This window comes from Pantherophis guttatus, chromosome 6, assembly GCF_059756535.1.
Source record: "Pantherophis guttatus breed Tessera chromosome 6, ASM5975653v1, whole genome shotgun sequence".
Classification (NCBI taxonomy): domain Eukaryota; kingdom Metazoa; phylum Chordata; class Lepidosauria; order Squamata; family Colubridae; genus Pantherophis; species Pantherophis guttatus.
Window position 1 is genome coordinate 60,878,680 of NC_142068.1, and position 10,008 is coordinate 60,888,687.

Here is a 10,008-nt window from a genome sequence, read left to right on the forward strand (position 1 = left end):
GAAATTAATGGCCAACTGGGTATTATAAGACAAAAGGCAGATTTAAAATATTGTAATAAATTAATAGCTATATATTTTAACTTGATAGCATATTATTGCACAGGTATCTAATAAGAGATGGATTACATCAACCCACCTACCCCATCTATATAACCACAAAATTACGAGTCGATGATAGAGAGCTGTTCCAATTTGCTAGCCTGGAAATCATTTGTTTTAACAAACTCATGAATATCCATGGATGGTCTCTTGGCTAGCTAATTCCTGCTACATCGATTAGGATGGCATGGTGCCTATTGACAAGCTGGTCGGTATCTTACAAGGGGAAAAGAGCCAATAATAATGGCTTTATTTTGGCATCTTCTTTCACATTACATGTGCATGTTTTTATGTGGGAAGCCAGCAGAAGAGCCATAGACCACATGCCTGAACTCTTTATGAAGAGTGGAAAACAGCAAAGGTAGAATGTATGAATGAAAGAAAAGTATTAAATTAGCATGGAGTCTATCAAGCAAATTTTATTTAGCTAAAGAAAGAGGTGATCCAATCCAATTGACAAGTAGGGCTGAGTACTTAGGTGTCTATATTACCCCAAGCATGGCCAAAAACTCCAGCATCTGTCATCCAGACAGATTCCAAATTCAAATAGTCTTTGATTGATTCGGAGCTTATTTTTTCTGATAGAGGGTATTCCCAGGGTACAGATATTCTTCTGTAGGTGTATTTATCTACAGAAGAAAAAAAATACAGCACTAATAAGTTGAACATGCCATAGCTCTTTTAAGTAAACTCTCCATCAACCTACAGATCTTTTTTTTTTTTAATTTGATTTATATGCCGCCCTTCTCCGGAGACTCAGGGCGGCTTACAATGCATTCAGCAATAGCCTTCATACTTTTGTATATTTATACAAAGTCAGCTTATTGCCCCCACAAACTGGGTCCTCAATTTACCTACCTTAGAAATGATGGAAGGCTGAGTCAACCTTGAACCTCGGGAGATTCGAACTTGCAGTAATTGCAGGCAGCTGAATGTTAATAACAGGCTATTAGTCTGCTGCGCCACCAGGCTCTTTGATTTTAACTGTCTGAAGTGCAATCCAAACTTTTAACAGAAATTATACCACAGAACTGTTTGGAATTACACTACATATATATGAGTTGTTCCAGTTAATAGATTATATTATTCCATTTTTAGTTTTTAAACCATCTGTAAGCAGCAAATATCTAAGCAGCGAATCTCTGAATAAGGAACATATATATGAAAATACAATACAATACAGAATAAAATACCTAAAATAAGATATTAAGTCACATAAATAATAAAACAGCCCAGGCAAACCAGCAGAATTTCCCAAAGCAACAAGAACTACAGTTAACAGTGATAATGATAGAAGAACTGATCATTCGAACCCTAGCCAGCAATTATAAAGGCCTGTGAAAGTAAAAAGGTCTTTAACGCTTCTCCCAAAGCTGTTTAAGGTTTTATGGGTTAATAACGGCAGTTTGAACAAGGCCCAGAATTGTACTGGCAGCCAATGCAGATGGCATAATATGATTGCATCAGCCATACCAGATCTGGCTTCTCTTCTTTTGAGCTAATTGAAGTTTCTAAATAAATTTCAAAAGCAGGCCCGTTTGCAATGTATGCAATACTGTAATACAACTAAGAAATTACCGGACCGTGAGTAACAGTGGCAAGGCTATTCTGCCAAGGTAAAATCACAGGTGATAAATCAGCCTACAATAATAAAAGCCTGAGGCCATTTGAATCTTTAGCAATAGAGATGGATTCAGAAGTAACCCCATACTTTGGAGGGGAATCTTTAGAAGGGGTTGTCATCCCTTCAGACACAGTGGATACCACTTAACTGAGTTGTTGAACCATCCACAAACAGTAATTTCTGTCTTGTCAGGATGAGAAGCAGCTTATTAGCCTCCATCCAATCCATTAGCCTGCTCCAGCATGAGTTCAAAACATCAACTGCTAAACCTGCATTAGAGAGAGAGGAAGAAAAGAGAAAGAGATAGCTAAATGTCAAATTCTCCCAATGGTTTCATGTAGATCTTAAAAGGCAGAGGTGACAATATACTCAGAAAAATCCTTTAGATTATCTGCTACGGAGGAGATGTAATTTCCAAACTGGTTGGGGAATTCTGGGCATTGAAGTCCAACTTCTTAAAATTGCTGAGAAACACTGCTCTTAACTAAGGCTCTCATTTCCTGGGATGTTGTTCTTGCTTTTACAAAGGGGAAGAAAGAGGATCTGTATAACTACAGGCCAATCAGCTTGATGTTTATACTGAGTTAAACTCTGAAAGAGCTTAAGCAATTGGTCTGTGAGCATTTAGGAAAAAATACATTGCTTAGTAGGAGCCAGCATCAATTTATAAAGCATACATCATGCCAACCCTATCGAATCAACCCTATCGAATCTTCTTGTAATTTCTGAGCGCAGTATCTCAAAATGCATGGCTACTTCAGTTAGTCTTCTCTCTTTTCTCTCCCAGGCCAATCTCCTATTTGGTCTCCTCACTCACTTGCTCATTTTTACAGGTTTGAGAACAAATTGAATAGATCTCTTGTCTAAAATTCAAAAGTTGAGTTCCAGTTCTAGAAAGAGAATGTTTGAGAAGCAATATGGGTTCTGAGGACGTATTTCTTTTTATAAAGTTGAGAAAGATATTTGGCACCTTTGAAATACCATAGCAGTATTATTGTTAATATTGATGTTCACTCCTTATTTGTGAACACTTAAATTTAAAGCGAGAACCAGTTTGTTAAGACATCAGGTTAGAAACTGGGAGAGTGTGAGTTCTAGATCCATTTTAGACACAAAGCCAGCTGGATGACCTTGGGCCAGTGACTTTCTCCCAATCCTAGGAAGAAGGCAATGGCAAACTACTTCTAAAAAATCTTGCCAAGAAAACTGCAGGGATTTGTCCAGGCTCCCATTGGATGAAAGAAACAAATGTAGGATAGTACATATATAATATATCCCTATAGCTTTATTCCAAATGTAAAGATACCTTATTCATATTTTTCTATATTCAGATTTTCAAAGAAGACACAATAACTTTTACCATTTCACTACATTACATTCTCTTCTCATAGACGCCTCTTTGAAAGTAAAATATAAAGCTTATTCTACAGTAAGGAGATATGCCATATCTTGTCTATTAAGAGTACTGTGCCTCCAAGCATAGCTCACCCACACTGTTGTCATTTATTATTTCTTTCCACTATGTCTATGCTTATATTTCATTAATCATACCTTAGACCCATGATAAATTTGTAATTAATTTGCAATTAATAACCCCATGGATTGCTGAACTTTTGCAGCTTTACATTTGTATAATTTCTAGGGAACAAGCAATTCCTGATGAGTTTTTGCACTATTGTACACTTTTTATTTCTAGCTGGCTGAACAAAATCATTTTGGAATGGCAAACCTACTCTGATATAAAATTAAATTTGTTAAGGAAAAATATTGAAAAATATTTTTTTTTTGGTAGAGTAACAGATTTCATAGCAAGAGCCTTGATAGTACAGTGGTTTAATGCACCCTGTTATTAACACAGCTGTCTGCAATTTCTGCTGGTTCGAATCTCTCCAAGGCTCAAGGTTGACTCAGCCTTCCATCCTTTCTAAGGTAGGTGAAATGAGGACCCCTTATTGGGGGCAATAAGCTGACTTTGTATAAAATATACAAAAGTATGAAGGCTATTGCTTAATGCATTGTAAGCTGCCCTGAGTCTCCGGAGAAGGGCGGCATATAAATCAAATTAAAAAAAAAAAAGTTATGTGAATCAGAGTTCTCAATCAAAGCATAAATGACTTGACACAAATTATCCTATTTTGGACATATGCAAAAACCTAGCTCTCTGGAAAAGGCTGAGCTCAGAAAAGTAAAAAGAAAGAGATGAAGATGACCAACAACAGGGTGGATGGACTTAGTCACAGTGGTGAGGAATGTTGGAAGAGATGAAGGACCAGGTTAGGGAAAACTTTCTATGTGTTATTAGGAGTTGAAAATAACTTGATGGTACATCATCATCATCATCCCTCTTTTGTGCAAATAACTTGCTGTTCCTTATTTATGTTTCATACAGTACCACTTTGGGATCAGCTGCAGATCTGATTGATTTCACATTATTTTGGGAAGCTGAGTTCAATTATATTACACTCTGCTCTGTGTATGTATTTAATTACAGCAAGTTGGACTCTTTTCTTTGAATTGCTGTGGCAATGATGAAAAAAAAATCTGCTTCTCAGATCCTTGGGCTCAGAAATTTCTTTCTGTATGTTTCAAGCTTTCTTTCCTCCAATCCAGCCACCATGGCAATATACAACCCTATCACATTTATTGGAAAAACGATTTTTGGAATAACTTCCCCTCGTAATAACCCTCATTTTAAAAAAATAATCTACCCAACTAACGCACACAAATCTATATATTGAAAGGAGGAGTTACTAAGAATTTATCTTATTTCCTTCTTGTTTCTTATTTCCCAGCTTTTTTGTGTGAGAATGAACATGAGGGGATTTTTATTTCACATTTTGTGTTGGCTCAGGTGATAGGACATTAAATACAAATCCTTAAATCCTACTGGTAGAAAAGAGGGTAGGCTTGATTAGCCTGTAATATTCCCCGCATTTCCAGATCAACAAACATGAAGACAATTACCAATTAATTTCAAAATGACTTTATTGTCAAATTATTTAAAAATGAGATAAGGGCGGTAAAAGTCAGAGATATCTGCAACTTTTCATAAAATGGTAGATGCAACTGCAGTTTGAAGTTTCTTCCCTACCCACATGCCTTGGTATTGTATGTTTCTACAAAGGTTCTGCAATTGAAGCCACTATTTGGGCCTCCCTGTTATAGATGGCTCTGGTACAACACTTTAGCCTTATTCTAAAAAAAAAAAAAAATAAGTTTTGTCTTATTCTAAAGAATTTGGGATTAGGAAAAAGAATTATCTGTCCTAATAAAATTTCTTTAATTAACAAAAGTATAAACTTTAAAATGAACAGTAATGCTAAATAAAGATACATGTTTATTCAAAACAGTGGGCTTGGGTGGAGTATTTTCTCCCACAGCTGAAAATGATATTAAACATTTACTGAATAAGAAAACTTGAAAAATATTATTAGCATCCATATCCATATTAGGCCCTATGAATGTTCATTAGTCACTGCCCTTAGTATTAAGTGTCCCGAATGTGTAAATCTATTGCAAATTGATTAATCATCTGCTATGGATTAAAAGGCAATTCTTTTCAAGGAGAGGACAATTTAGTTGAGTTTCATAAAGTATTGAATTATAAGAGATGGGTTTCAAGTTCTGTTGTTCCATTACTAAAATATATTGATTATATTTCATTCATGAGAAAGATTAAGCACCATGAAGCCAACATCGTTTTTTTTCTAAAACTTGTCCTATGTTTTTTAACAAATATCTTTTTACATTATATATTGATGTTTCTTTTTAATACTATAATGCAGACTGAATATTACAATCTTAAAAAAAATATTTCACAATTACAAATATCCTTGCATGATAAAAATGACATTAAGGGGTAGGGGGATGGGGAAATCAAGATATTTATTACATTCCTGAAACACTTCGCCCCACTGTGAGAGAATGTGACTTCTCTCAATTTAGGTTAGAGTCTTCAATTGTATTTTACATTTTTTCTATTTTTCTCTTTTGATCTCATTGTACATTTTCCAAACATGCTGATGTGATATGAGAGGTGAAGAAATTAGAGCAGGGGGTGTCAAACTGGTGGCCTGCAGAGGCCACACCCACTCCAGCTCCGTGAAGGGGAAAAACATCATGAAAAGTCACGTGACAGCAATGTGACGCGGCAAGTTTGACACCTGTGGATTAGAGGATATGACAGACAAATGGGAAATGTGGTTATTGAAGCCATCAATTGTACATTTTTTTAATGATGGAATGATCCACTCTTTCTTTGGCACCTACAGTCATAGGCATATGTATATAATTCCTTGAGCCTAAGCAATGCATATTGAAAGAAACAGACAAGCTAATCCAGAAGAAAGTTTGTACCTAATTAGTTCAATCATCTGCTGACAAGAGCAATGAATGATACATACATATTCCAGGAAAGGAATGTATTTTTTAAAGTCAGTGAGATACTTTTGGTGATTTCCATGGAATACTTTTCATTATTGTTTCATGTCACAATTATTATTATTTTTCTGCTGGGTGTGCAAAACTCATTTCCCTCCTGAAATCTCTGGCAGATATGATGCCAAACAGATGTTTTTCACCACTGGGAAATGATGACCCAGAGTAGAACTGCAGAAAATGGGGAACATGTGTGAAATGTTCAGATTGTGATCACCTGTCAGAAGGAGGTAGTTACTAAATAATGAAGGAAGTTCGCTTTACTATACCAGAAAAAGCTGCAATTAAGCCCTCAGACAGATACGCTGCTTGCTTTTGATCTTATTATCTCATTGGCTTCATTCCTTTCCTCCCTTCCAAACAAGATAATTAGAAGCAAATAAGATATATAGAGCTAGGAAATGAAGGAGCCATGACATGTGCTGAACATGCTGTCAGCCATATGGCATTCTATAGATATTGTTACAGATGAAAATTGGACCACACGCTGTGCTGTACATTAATCTTGGAGCAATATACAGTAATTCACATTCATAAACTCAGATGATTCACTATTGGCTAATAAATGTATTTTTGAAGTTCTACCCACAGCATTTTATTTTAAATGACAGTGTTTTCTATTAATGGGAGGGTATTGTCAGCTTCTTGACCCTGGCCAAGAAGGATGTCTTTTTGTTCAAATGGCAGCCATCATTTCCGTGAAGTGATGCATGTATAAAAGCAAGCAAATGCAATTCACCTCACATGCATCTGTCACTCATGTTGACATCTACATGTTGAGAGCATTTTCTCCACGTTTTTTCTATATGACCCATGAGTTAAAGATCAGGAAGGTTACCTTTCCCAACCCATCCATGTGTCAATCATCTCCACCTAAAAATGAAAGTTACAAACAAGCTGCCATTACTCTTTATAGTCTCCTGCCTGCTCCATCTTTTTCATCCTAGTCTTTTAGCTTCTCATTATAGACTCATCATGCCTTTTGCTTCTGCCTGTTTCTGGAGGAACACAAACTGAATTCTTTTGTCACCTTAACCTGACAGGTTTTCCTGTAGAATTTTGTAAAAATAAAACACTTCATCGTATTAGAGTACTTCCTATCACAAGTTAGTAACATGAATTTTATTTAGAATTTCTTTCATAGATATAAGTGATTTTCTGTGAGATCCACAAGTTACCTTTTTTATTGGTATTGACAGATATAAACCTAGATAGTAACCTATTCATCTTTTTCAAAGCTTCCATTTCATTTGCAAACATTTCTGGGGGAAAAAAAACTTTTATATATTGAGGAAGTTGAGTAGGAGGCAATATCTGGCCCTGGGTTTTTTACTACTTTTTAAGTCAGTTCAGTATGTTTTCCTTCAGCCTGTGAAGTATCATGAAAATATGCTGACATCATTTACTCTGTCCTGGCAGCCTAGCTCTACCTTGGTAACCAGACTAACAAGTGATGTCGTCCTATAACTTTAAAGTGGGACAAAATTAAAGAAAGAAATGGGTAGGAAACAGCCAGCAACAATCCCTGCCATAATCACTGGGAGGGCATGAGTCTTAGACTTAACCATGTGTTTTCACATGGTGGTCATGGGGACTCCCGCATAAAATAGGAGAGACTTCTTCCTCCTGCTTTATTGGGAAGTCCCTTACCTCCTCCCAGGCCCAAACATCTGCAGCACCTGATCCACAGAGGTAGAATGAATAAAGTTTTGCTGCCTGGAAAACAGGAACTACTTTATTGCGCAGCATCTATCACTAGAGCTGGAGTGCTACAGGGGAGAGATGGCCTGTCTATCAGTAGTAAAACAGGAGATATACATTCTTTTGTTTTATCTAGAAGACCCTACCCATGCCCAATCTCCTACATGCCCAATCTACACGAGCGAGGTAACAGAAAGAGGACAGAACTTACTTTAGAGGCAGACTCCTTCACTTTCATCTTTGAGTTGAGGTAGCAGTTAGCAATGGGTAGTTCACTTCTACTTTTCTTCCCCTGCTTCTCTTACCACCTCTCTGAACTCTGGCAGTGAAGAAGGGAAGGAAAATGAGAAGACTAGGAGCCATGTCTCCTTTTAATTCTATCCTGAGAAGCAACACTTTGACTGGCAGGCAGCCTGAATGCCGGAAAAAGTCCAGATAAATGCAGCACAGGAGTTTCTTCCGATATGTGTGGAGAACTCCTCCCAGTTCAGCCACAATAACTTTGCACTTTAAAGGGGAGTTTGGAAATTCAGGAAGGATACAGTTGTTGAGGGCAATTAAGTGTGACAGCTACATGTAAACTAAAAGAAGCCATTGACTTCATATCCTACTAACAGCCACCTTAAATGAATCTAGTTGGATACTAAAAAAAAAAAAAAATCAGGATTACATTGATCATTGGTTTAATCCAGGGGTGTCAAACTTGTGGCCTGTGGACCGGATGTGTCGTGCTGGCTACGCCCACCCCCATTTTAGCAAAGGAAAAAAGTTGTGATACGTCACGTGACGACAATGTGTCAGGACTACACACACATAGATTTCTTGACCTGGTACAGCAAGTCTACATTTAGATATCCCCTTCATTTTATGCAAACAATTCCATCAGCTTCAGCACCACTACTAGTTCTTCCTTTTGTATCTCTATGTTCAGGTCCTCCTGTTTCCATCATTAATGACAATGAAACTTGTTTAGAAAGTAGGCTATTTCTTATTGGCTGACCTTCTCATTTATAAAATCAGCAATATTTTCAATGTGAGAAGAGTGGAATTAATGTGGAAGAATGTCTTTATTTTTGTTTGGGTTATATTTCTGGTATGAAGCTTTTCAATTTATGGCATTCACTTCAATAAAAGCCATGATACAGGGACTTCTTTTTCAATGTAGTTAATATCATAGACTCTGACAAGCACAGATTCATGTCAATGAAGCTTTTTATAGACTTTTCTTTCTTGCACAGAGGATTAATTTTTGTTAGACCTACAATAGAAATTATATTCAATTTTTAAAAGATTTATGTCTTTGGAGAGAAATGCATATGGCTAAACAATATCAACAATCTGTTATTACTTCAAGTATAGAATTTAAGGATTTTAGGTATACATTTATGAAATAAGAGACATTTTTGGAGAAGGATAATACTTCATAAGTTGTTTCAATTGTAATAAAATGTAGAACTAAAATTTAAATTGTGGTAGAATTAAAAAAAAAGAGAGAAACAGGCAGGCAGAAAAATTACAATAGCTAGATCACATAGTAAGAAATAAACCACTAGGCTTCTCTAGACAACATCTTTTCAAGAGGATATGTAGAAAGACATTAGGACCATTAGATATCAGTGGTAGAAAATTGTATGAGAATACAAATATTTGCAAATTTTAATGCTGTAGGGCTGGAAGTAATTGCTTGGGCTGTTGAGTCCAAACCTCTACTTAGAGTGAAACCCATGCTGAAATATTCTCAACAGATGGCTGTCTAGCCTTTACTTGAACAGATGCAGGGCAGCCCACCTCTCTAAATAATTGGTTCCACTGTCAAACTGCTCTTGCTGTTAGAAAGATTTATCTTACACTCAATTGGAATCTGCTTTCTGTAACTTAAATCTATTATTCCATTTCATGTGCTCTGAATGATGGAGGACAAATCTTAACCTCCTTTTATGTGATATTTTGCAGTTCTTTGAAGAGGGTTATTGCATTCTTCCCCAATCTTCTCTTTTTAAGGTGAACATGCCCATCTTCTTTAATCTCTCTTCCTATTTCCCAGTCCTTTATCAACTTTATTGTCCTTCTTTGAAACTATTCCAGTTCTTCTGAATCCTTAAAGCTTGATGCCAGTACTGAACCCAATATTCTAGTTGAGGTTTGAC

At 36.3% G+C, this 10,008-nt stretch overlaps 1 long non-coding RNA gene across 1 annotated transcript; it reads right to left on the bottom strand.

Moving 5' to 3' along the window:
* Positions 1–547: 547 nt before the first annotated feature.
* Positions 548–8,262, bottom strand: LOC148113131 (uncharacterized). The gene is made up of 4 exons (XR_015728518.1): positions 8,073–8,262; positions 1,872–1,992; positions 958–1,027; positions 548–728 (listed from the first exon to the last, which is right to left on the bottom strand). It is a non-coding gene; the product is annotated as an uncharacterized LOC148113131 (long non-coding RNA).
* Between the last annotated feature and the right edge of the window lie 1,746 nt (positions 8,263–10,008).